Here is an 11593-nt window from a genome sequence, read left to right as displayed (position 1 = left end):
AGAGGACTTTAGTCTGGGCATGTGGATTTTGTGTTACTGTACTTGGCTACCCAGAAGTCTTTATTATTTATTTTTACATGTCTATTTATATTGGTGATTAAGTTTGCCAAACATGTGAGAGGTAACAACAACAACGAGACTTTCTAAGAAGTTATTATGTACCCATTTTTAACACAGAAAATGTATAGAAAACTTTTTATTAATCTTATGAAATCTGATAATTCAAAAATAATAAGAATGTTTTAATTAATGGAAGGGCCTCATTAATATTTGATATAATTTCCAATCAAATATTTAGAAGATGATTAATATTTTTATTTATTCTCTTTTGTAAAACTAACTTCTCAAGTTTCTGTTTCAACACTAGAGACCATAATCAAGATGGAAACTAGTCATCTTTTCAGCTTCCTGGAATTTATCATAATTAATCTTTGAATACATTAAGCCAAAATGCTAGAGGCATTTAATAGGGAAAGTAACATAAGAATAAAAATGTTGAATTAACACCATCACTATTTCCAAATCAATAATGGAAAAATAATTCAAATGATCTATAAGTAAAGTCCCTTGTGATTAATATCTGGAAGTACTGCTTGTAATCAATATCTGGTTTATCTTCTCAGCTTTGGTCATGCCTATAAAGTAACAGACAAGAAGCCAGACACAGCCTTCCTCAAATCACTGATAGAAGAAAGCTCTTTGTTATGAGCTGAAACTTAACATGCCTCCTCTTTGGTATTTGTTTGCCCTTAATTGTGTCGTTTATTATCTATTGTAAGCAAGTCAGGCCCAGTTACAAAGTCTTCGCTTTCTGAAATGTATGCTACTTACTGCTCTACACATGACTCAAGAACACATTTACTTAATAACAAATCTTTTCCTGTTTCTCATGTCAGAAAGTACCAAGTAAGCAAATGGAAAGTCCTAACAGTAGGAGAATGCTTGCCAAAATCAGTGATTGTGACTTCCAATGGCACTCCAGATTCAAAAATAGAGTGGATTTTAATTATTTCCTTTGAGGGAAAATAAAACAACCATGGCACTTAAAAAGATGTCTCAAATAAGGCATCTTTCCTCAGAAATAAGAAATAACAGAGTGCTATCTGAAAATACCCCCCAATGTCCAGTCAGGCAGTGCTGTGAACACTCAAAATCAGAGCTTCTGCCTCAGACATTGTAAGGACCAGAGAGAGGACCTGTCGGCATAGGACATCTAGCCCTCATAGACCATTCCTGCCATTCTCTCCACAGGGCTGACAGGCACCAGAAATCTCGATCTCACCGGTAGGTGCCCATAATGTCAGCTTTGAACAACAGGCATTTTATCATAAGCACAGTGTATTTTTAATTCCTGGCAGCTAACTTTTCTGAACCAGCCTTGATCTAATGTTAAGAGAGCTGGACCATTCTTTAAGCTTCACTTCTGCTCTGAGATTCAGGAACCTATTCACGACAACCCTTGATCTCTGCCAGTACTGTTTGTTTATCCTCCCTGCAGAAGGATGGCTCCTGGACCCCAGTCTGCTGTGCCCACACCTTGGGGCACACTCTGACCAATGAAGTTTATTCCTCCGACTCTGACAACGAATGGTCCAAAGTGCATTCAAGCTGGTATTAATTTATATCACGGCCCTTTCCCATACATATAACATAGAGTTGCAGCCAGAGTTCTTGCTGGAGAAAGCTATACGCTTTTTCCCCTAAGAGGGATCATTTAATTCCCCACAGGGAAAGATATGTAGAATAAGCCCCCAGCAAAATTACCAAGGCTGGAAACTGTCCCCCCCATCCGTTTTCAGGCTGTGGCCCAAAGTGTCCCTTTTCCCATATTCCAAGAAGGAATCTAGGCAGTGCAGAATTGAAGGTCTCAGGCTCACAGAGGCCTGGTGTGAAGCCAGCTCTGAGGGGCCCGGGCACCGCCCTTGCAGTCAGGCTGCCTGGGCAGATCCTGGCTCCACCAGCCGCCAGCCCTGGGACCATGGGGAAGAAACGTAAAGCCTCCACACCTCGGTCCTTCCGAATGCATGGAGAGATGAGGGTAATAATGGGGTTGTTCTGAATATTCAAGGAGCTTGCCCACATGCAGTCACGAATAAAATGCCTGAAACAGTGCAATGCTGATCTCTCATCAAACTGTCTACTCACAGCTTTAAGAAAAATAAATAAATGTATAAAAGGAAGTGGACCTGTGGGCGTAACTTGGGTTCTTTTTCGTCATTACTTTCATGAGGATGACTAAGACCAACATCACTCTGCCTTCAGCACAGGCACCTCCTGGCACTTCTTCAAACTCACCAAACACCGTCCTGGCACCTGCTGCTCCTCCTGCCTGGAATGCTGTGTCCCCAGGTGGCCACGCCGCTCCTTCCCGCCCTCCAGGGTTCTGCTCAGACGTCACCGCCACAGAGAGAACGTTCCTGACCCCTGGTCCATAACAGCACCCGGTATGGCTCTCTATTCTTCTAAGCAGCTTTACTTTCCTTCATAGCATTAGGGCCATCTGATGGTTCCTTAGGTACTGATCTCCTTAGTGTCTGTCTCACCGCATGTGAAGGCAGGGACTTCCATTCACTGTGCTCCCTGACGTCTGTGACAGTGACTGGCACATTACAGGTACTCAAAATTATGTGTTAAGTAAATAAGTGTTGTTACCGAATGATTCCTCACCCAGCAGGTTATACAGAGGAACAGGGATGCGTGGTGTATGTCAGACAGAGGTCAGGGCTACAGCTCCTCTCGTGGAGCTCAGTCCCCGGCCAGGACCCTCTCAGCTGCCTGCATGCTAAGATGCCGAAAGGTAAAATGGACATTTCTCTCCACTATCTGACACTAGGTTGTTTCAATTTATTTCCAAACAGACAAATGTTTAAGATTTTCAATTGTGTCAATACATGTGGCCATAAAGAGAGATTGGAATTAATATATATTCTACTACAATCATTTGTCAAAGTATCATGGGCTCAGCAGACACAAAAGAACACAACTCGGCTTGAAACACCAGTTGCTCCCAGCTGCCAATTAGGTTGTTTGCTTTACTTAGTTAGGTGCATGTATCTTTTTCATTTCTATCCTACAAGTCTTGCCATAAAAACCATGGTGTCTAAGATCCAGCTCAGGTTATGTTCTATGTGGTTAAGTTTGCAAACCAGAGGAGGTCAAATCTGCACTACACTTTAACTGATTTAGATCTTGTTATTTCAACAAGCAAACAACTTAAGTGTACCGTCGTGGGGACTCAGGGACAAGAGTGATCACATCATCGTCTGTGTACTCCGGGCAAAGAGGATGCTTCGTGAGGCTCAATCATATTGGTAGAATGGGCGCACTCTAGGCTCTTCTCAAAGATTAAACAGCTTTTTGTAAGTGGTATCCTAAATCAATATTTGTGATGCATTTTTTTAATGCAACAAGCACAACATGATTCAGAAAGATGCTTGTAATAATTACATGGAACTCCTCTCCTGAAACTTTTCCAGCTTTCTTTCGTTTGAATAGCAGTCTAGTGACTCCTTAGGAAATCCTTATAAAGTAAGGGTGGTAACAAGAAAACCCATTTTACAAATGAGGAAGCGGTGGTTACTTACCCTAGGTTCAGGTTCTAACTGAAAAGTCAGGACAGAAGACTCTGTATCAGAGTCTACTGTTAAAGCTCCAAAAAGGGAATGATTTCTTTCCTAGCATGATTTTCAAACTTATCAATTGATCCCAAGGTAACGTAATAGTTTTTACAATTTCTCTTTAGCTTTGTGCCAGCACCAATTGCAATTTGTCACCAGCCTTGGAAAGGGAGCAAGAGGTTGGAGAGATGGCATGCGGATTTTTTTAAATTGAGATATAATTGTCTCATAGCATTGTATTGGTTTTAGGTATACAACATAATGATTTGATAATGATTTGATATATGTACATTTTGGGAAATGATTACCTAAATAAATTTAGTTAACATCCATAACAGTGCATAGTTAGCAACCTCCAAATATTGATATATAATATAGTATTGTTAACTATAGTCACCGTGCTGTAAATTACAGGATTTATTTATCTGATAACTGGAAGTTTGACCACCTACTCCCATTTCACCCATCCCTCCACCCCACCTCCGGCAACTACCAATCTCTGTATCTGTGAGTTCAGAGTTTTTGTTTGTTTTTAGATTCCACATATACATGAGATCTTATGGTATCTTGTTCTGTGTGACTCATTTCATTTAGGAGTCCTCAGGCCCCTATTCATATTGTCAAAATGGTAGGATTTCCTTCTTTTTTATGGCTAAATAATAATTTTCCATTATTTTCTTTATTCATTCACCCATCAATGGACAATTAGGTTGTTTCCATGTGTTGGCTATTATAAATATGCTGCAATGAATAGGGAGGTACAGATGTTTTCGCGTTAATGTTTTGTTTCCTTTGGATAAATACCCAGAAGTGGAATTGCTGGATCATGTGGTAGTTCCATTTTTAGTTTTTTGAGGAACCTCCACACTGTTTTCCACAGTGGCTGCACCAATTTACATTCCCGCCAACAGTGCAAAGTTTCCCTTTTTTCCAAGCCCTTGTCAACATTTGCTACTTCTTCTCTTTTTGATAATAGCCATTCTAACATGTGAGAAGTGATATTTCATTGTTGTTTTGATTTGCATTTCCCTGATGATTACTGATATTGACCTCTTTTTCATGTACCTGTTGTCCATCTGCATGTCTTCTTTGGAAAAATGTCTATTCGAGTCCTCTGCCCTTCTTAAAATCAGATTGTCTGGGTTTGGGGGGGTTTGTTTTGGTTTTTTTTTTTTTTTTTTGCTATTGAGCTGTATAAGTTCTTTGTGTATTTTGGATATTAGCTTCTTATCAGATGTATGATTTGTAATTCTTTTCTCTCATTCAGTAGGTTGTCTTTTCATTTTGTTGGTTTCCTTTGCTGTATAGAAGCTTTTTAGTTTGATGTAGTCCCACTTGTTTACCTTTGCTTTTGTTGCCTTTGCTTTTGGTGTCAAATCCAAAAAACTCATTGTCAAGACAGATGCCAAGGAGCCTATCCCCTATGTTTTCTTCTAGAAGTTTTATGGTTTCAGGTCTTACATTCAAGTCTTTAATCTATTTCAAGTTCAGTTTTCTGTATGGAGTATACAAAATGAATAAACAGAAACCTCAATTAAACAGAGTTGGGAGACTAGAATGGGGAGCTCTCGTGGCCTGCAATGAGAGCAGAGCCCAACAGGAAGAAAGACCCTTATTCTTTCCTGGCAGGACTCAGCCAGTGAAAAGCCATGAACTCTTTGTTTAGTATCACCCTCCTTACTTCCTTTTCCCTTCTATAAAAGCGTTCTTCCTCCCTTGCTGTGTGGGGACTTGCATATGGCTCACCATGGTTGCAGAAGCCAAATTACAATTCTCTGGTGATCCCAAATAAACCCATCTTTGCTAGAACAATATCTGGCAGTTATTTGTTTCAGGTCAACAGGGGTAACATAGTGGTCCAGTTTCATGCTTTTGCATGTGGCTGTTCAGTTTTCCCAACACCATTTATTGAAGAGACTGTCCTTTTCCCACTGTATATCCTTGGGTCCTTTGTTATAAATTAGTTGACCATACAGGCATGGGTCTATTTCCGGGCTCTCTATTCTGTTCCATTGATCTATGGTGTCTATTTTTGTGCCAGTACCATACTGTTTAGATTACTGTAGCTTTGTGGTATAGTTTGAAATCAGGGATCATGATATGTCCAAGTTTGTTCTTTTTCAAGATTACTTTAGCTATTCAGGGTCTTTTGTGGTTCCACACAAATTTTGGGGTTCTTAGTCCTATTTCTGTGAAAAATGTCATTGGAATTTTGAGGGGGATTGCACTGAATCTGTAGATTACTTTGGGCAGTATGGGCATTTTAACAATATTAATTCTTCCAATCCATGGGCACAGAGTATCTTTTCACTTATGTGTGTCTCCTCCAATTTCTTTCATTGATGTCTTACGTTTCCTTGGTTAACTTTATACCCAGTATTTTATTCTTTTTGATGCAATTGTAAATGGGACTGATTTCTTAATTTCTCTTTCTGATAGTTCGTTATTAGTATATAGAAATGCAACTAATTTTTGTATATTGATTTTGTATCTTCCAACTTTACCAAATTTGTTTATTAGTTCCAACAGGTTTTTTGGTGGAGTCTTTAGGGTTTTCTATGTATAATACCATGTCAGCTACAAAGAGAGACAGTTTTACTTCTTCCTTTCCAATTTGGACGACTTCTATTTCTTTTTCTTGTCTAATTGCTGTGGTAAGGCTTCCAATATTATGTTGAATAGAAGTAGTAAGAGTGAGCATCCTTGTCTTGTTCCTGATCTTAGAGGAAATACTTTCAGCTTTTCACTATTGAGTATGATGTTACCTGTGGGCTTGTTATATATGGTCTTTATTATGCTGAGGTACATTACCTCTATACCTCTTTGTTGAGAATTTTTGTCATGAATGGATGTGGAATTTTGTCAAATGTTTTTTCTGCATCTATGGTGATGACTGTATTGGGTAGGCCAGAAAGTTCATTTGGGCTTTTCTGTAAGATGTTACAAACTTTTTGGCCAGCCCAATATGATTTTTATCCTTCATTTTGTTAATGTGGTATATCACACTGATTTGCAGATGTTGAACCATCCTCGTGTCCCTGGAATAAATCCAGTTTGATCATAGTGTATGATCCTTTTAATGTACTGTTGAATTCAGTTTGCTGATATTTTGTTGAAGATTTTTTTGCAACAATGTTCATCAAGGATATTGGCCTGTAATTTTATTTTCTTGTAGTGTCTAGTTTTGCTGTCAGGGTAATGCTGGCCTTGAAAAATGAGTTTGAAAATGTTCCCTTCTCTTCTATTTTTTAGAAGTGTTTGAGAAGGATTAGTATTAATTCTTCTTTAAATGTTTGTTAGAATTCATCAGTGAAGCCATCTGGTCCTGAACTTCTGTTTGTTGGGTGTAATGCATTTTTAAATGTTTCAAAGAGCACTCTGTGTCTTAATAAATAGACAATATGAGAGGTGTGCTTACCCAGACAATCATTCTCTTAGGGAACATCAGTTTAATTTCAACATCATAATTATTCTGGCACTAAATCAATAAAAGCTCTTTCTCCTTTACCTCAGTTATGATACTTAAATGTTACTGAATTGAAACAATCATAAAATTGAGGAAAATACTGTATACCGCCAACCTACAACAAATATGTCAAAATATCAACAATTTGTCCAATTCTTCACGGCCTATTGATCGGTAAATGCCATGTCACTGCTCCAGCACATCCCTGGGTCATTGTAGTTTCATGACTGAGAATTGAGGCTGGCCAAACTCCCCATAAGGGACCGCACAATCACATGCCTGACCCTCTTCCAAAATTTTAACATGCCCAAAACATTAACCCAAGTAAGAATGAGAGCACTCTTCTTCTTAAAGATTAAAGACCAACAGCTCCTGTTGCCTTTGGTGCCACAGTCACTGAAACTGGGGTCCTGGGTGCCTCCACCACAGCTGGGGTACAACTCCTAGCAACATCCTTAGACTGTCATCATTCCTTAAGGTTCGATAAATGCACCTTGTTTAAAAGACAAGCTCAGACTGGAGCACTCTGTGACAAAACTGGCCTGGGTGCCAAATGGGATAAAGTCTCTTATTCAATAACACACACACTGCTCTTGGTGAGAGTGTCTGGACTGATATTATGTGCTTCCGAAGTCAACTAATTCACGGTCTCACAACCAGAGCTTCCTTTTAGCCTCCAGCCCTGAGACAGAACCTCACCCACTAGACACATATACTCTGGTAGGGATGGATTCACTCTCAAGAGTGTCACTGCTCTTCCCTGCAGGCAAGAGAAAATGAAGGCTACGTAAGTTAATTAAAAATGTTTAACAATTTTGGATTCCAAAAGAAAGGCATCATTATGGGCCCCTTTCCTCAGAGGAAGCTCCTCTACTTCTATGCAAATTTATGGTTACAGATGGATTCATAATGGAGGGTTTCTCCCTCTGCCCCTAGGGTAGCAACTAAACTCCAACAGATATAAGAGAAAAGGGGTAAAGTCTACTCCCTACATCCTAAACAGATACCCTGGCATGGCTAAAATGTCTTTTTCAAAAACAACAGATATACATATATATAAAATGCCTTGCACATGATAACTATTTATCAACAAAAGGTACCTTTCGTGTTCAATGAAAGGTAGCTATTGTTATTAAAAACATAATCACACAATGCATAGATTCTGCTGGGCCACTTCTCAACTGGAAAAACCACATGGAATGGCAAACAGCATTTAATTCCACTTTCTTAGTCATCTACATATTCACTGCAAAATTAGAGCTGAGGTCAATAAAACACAGACTTTTGTAACAGTCCAGATCAAACTCTTTTTTTTCCCCATCCCTAAATTTTACATTTGCAAGTAAATGACCAGAGTGTGTTGACTAACAACCTAAAATGATAATAGTATGTATTTTCATCAATAACTAAAATTGGCTTGGCTGTATAGATTCTTGAAAAAGAAAGAAAAAAGGCAAAACTCATAAAAGTAGGATAAATTGGAATCAAATATCGTCCCCTGGATAAATTCCTTAATTGTGTGTATGCCCTCACCACTTCACAGACAAGTAAAACAGACAAACACACGTTCCTTTTAAGCCGAGAGCCTAGAGATGAATACTAACTCCTTTTCATTTGTCCGAAGAGACTGAAGATGCGAGATGCTCAAGAATGGAATGTGCTTCTATTCCCAATAGCCAAGACATGGAAACAACCTAAATGTCCACTGACAGATGAATGGATAAAGAAGATGTGATGTGGTACATATATACAATAGAATACTACTCATCCATGAAAAAAGAATGAAATAATGCCATTTGCAGCAACATGGACAGACCTAGAGATTTTCATACTAAGTGAAGTAAGTCAGAAAGAGAAAGACAAATACCATATGATATCACTTATATGTGGAATCTAAAATATGACACAAAGGAACCTATCTATGAAACAGAAACAGACTCACAGACATAGAGAACAGACCTGTGGCTGCCAAGGGGGAGAAGTGTGGGGGAAGGAAGGATTGGGAGTTTGGGATTAGCAGATGCAAACTAGTATATATATAGGATGGATGAACAACAAGGTCCTACTGTATAGCACGGGGAACTATATTCAATATCCTGTGATAAACCATAATGGACAAGAATATAAAAAAGAATGTATATATGTATAACTGAATCACTTTGCAGTACAGCAGAAATTAACACAACATTGTAAATCAACTCTACTTCAATTTAAAAAAAAAAAAAAAAGGAATGTCCTTAATCAGTGGGAGTCATGCTGGCATCAGTATCCTGGGCTCTGGTCCACCTGTAGATATACAGAAAAGCAGATGGCGGGGACACGCATTCACAGGCCTGTCTCCCCAGATGAATAATAACAACAGCTTACATTTACATAGCACTTACTGTGTGCCAGAGACTGCTCTAAGCACTCACCAAGTGTGTGAGAGAGACGTGTGTGTGTGTGTGTGTGTGTGTGTGTGTGCATCATTTAATCTTCACAACCACTCTATAAGAAAGCTACTTATCCTCACTTTAAAGATGGGAAAATTGAGGCCCAAGTTCACACAGCTCGGAAGTGGCAGAGCTGGCATTTAAACTCAGGCCATCTGAACTCTGTAGTTTGTGTTTTTAACCACCACGCTCTCCTGCCTAGAGTGGAATCATTTCCCCTGAAGTGCCACCAGAGAAAGTGTTATTCTTTCTGAGAACAGTGGTGGTGCTGCTGTCTCCTAGTTTTTCAGGTGATCCTGGAACCTTAGGATTTTTCTGACTTAGCATGTCTGCAGTTCACACTAGTGGAGCTCCTGTGTCACTTTGAGAAGTTCAGAGATTGAACCGGTCACTTAATTCGGCAACGGTACAATGTGACTTCCTGTCCCCTGAGCAGCCCTGCACTGGGCACTGAGAACTTACAAGGCAAAGGGAGGATGACCCTGATGAGGCCCAACCTAACGTGACAGTATTAGAGAATGGGCCTTTGGGAGGTAATCAGGTTTAGGAGAGGTCCTGAGGGTGGGACCCTCATGCTGGGAAGAGTGCCCTTATAAGGAGAGACACTAGAAAGCTTGCTCTCGCTCTCTCTGTCATACGAGGACACAGCAAGAAGGTGGCAGTTTCTCAACCCAAGGAGGAAGCCTTCACTGGAAACCAATCATGCCGGAACCTTGGTCTTGGACATCTAGTCTCTAGAGCTATGAGAAAATAAATTTCTGAGTTTTGGGGGGTTTGTTTTTTGGTTTTTTTTTTAATTTATAAAGAAAAAAAAGCTCAATTTATTTTGTACTTTCTTTTACATCAACATCTTCTTCTTTCCTGCTTTAAAAAGGCTCACATTCTCAGCTGAAACCCCAAATGTTAGTTTGTGGGGCACAATGTTATTTCATGGGTAAAAACGGAAGTGCTGATATTAATTAACTATTAATTAATCTCGATTAATTACAAAGCAGTTCAAAAATATGGAATGCTTCACGAATTTGCATGTCAACCTTGCGCAGGGGCCATGCTAATCTTCTCTGCATCGTTCCGATTTTAGTATACGTGCTGCCGAAGCGAGCACAGATTTGTTTTTAAAGCCATGCAGTCCGTGGTATTTGGTTATGGCAGCCCAAGCTGAGATAGACATAGACAGTGTTTAATGACAAAGACAGGACAGACACTTAAATCTGTGTTCATGGAAGAGAGACAGGAGCGAGAAACCATATTTAGAGGTTTACTAGTAGAAATATTTATGCATTTTAATAAAGAAGGTAAACAGGGAAGGATGGGTGTTTATCATGGTGGCAGATAATTATCATCATTACTCTTGCTACCACTTACTGAACATTTAACATACTTTCTCATTTAATCCTCAAAAACAACCCTATGTGAAATTGAAATTTAGAGGGACTAGGTCATTTCCCCAGAGCCTATAGCAATATTGTCAGGACAAAGACGGGATCCTGGCTGGCTCTGACACCAAAGCCCCTGACTCTGCCTTGCATCATGCAGAAGGTGGCAGGACAGGTCTGGGTTTTTCCGACAAAGCTTCCAGAGCAGCTAAAATCCACGAGGGTAGAAACCCAGCAAACAATATCTAGAATTAAGGCTTTCAAAAAAAACAACAAGGTACTTCTTTTTAGCTCCTGCCAAGACAAAGGAAAAGAGCAGCTTCTTATCTGTAACATGATTCTCCCTTTTAAATTAATCCAGGGTGAATAAAAAGATAGCATCAGCCAAAGATGCACATGGAGACTATGATCAATCTCAAAATATCCTAAAAGGGACTTTGTCTGATCTGGATAACCATGTGCTTGTGTCAATCTTAGATCACATTCCCTTTCAGGTAAGTGTGAAAACTGGGAAGGATTTGATGCTTAAAATTTAGTAACAATATAGTATTATCAAGATTTTGGATTTGAAATCCAACGTACTCCATTCTCCTTTCACTCAGAAAACCTGTGCTGTGAAGTGAATTAATCGAGGAATGAAAAGTTGGGTAATGCCTATGGAATCATTACAGTATGGCTACATTTTCTGTCTGAAGCTCTCTG

The 11593-nt window shown here is 39.4% G+C and overlaps 1 non-coding gene across 1 annotated transcript; it reads right to left on the bottom strand.

The window, feature by feature from the left end:
- Nucleotides 1-10513: 10513 nt before the first annotated feature.
- LOC133089360 (U6 spliceosomal RNA) lies at nt 10514-10620 on the bottom strand. The gene has a single exon (XR_009700721.1). It is a non-coding gene; the product is annotated as a U6 spliceosomal RNA (small nuclear RNA).
- Between the last annotated feature and the right edge of the window lie 973 nt (nt 10621-11593).

The sequence above is a fragment of the Eubalaena glacialis genome, chromosome 3 (genome assembly GCF_028564815.1).
Source record: "Eubalaena glacialis isolate mEubGla1 chromosome 3, mEubGla1.1.hap2.+ XY, whole genome shotgun sequence".
Classification (NCBI taxonomy): domain Eukaryota; kingdom Metazoa; phylum Chordata; class Mammalia; order Artiodactyla; family Balaenidae; genus Eubalaena; species Eubalaena glacialis.
Note: the sequence above shows the minus strand (reverse complement) of the source record. Positions and strands in the feature narration are given on the sequence as shown.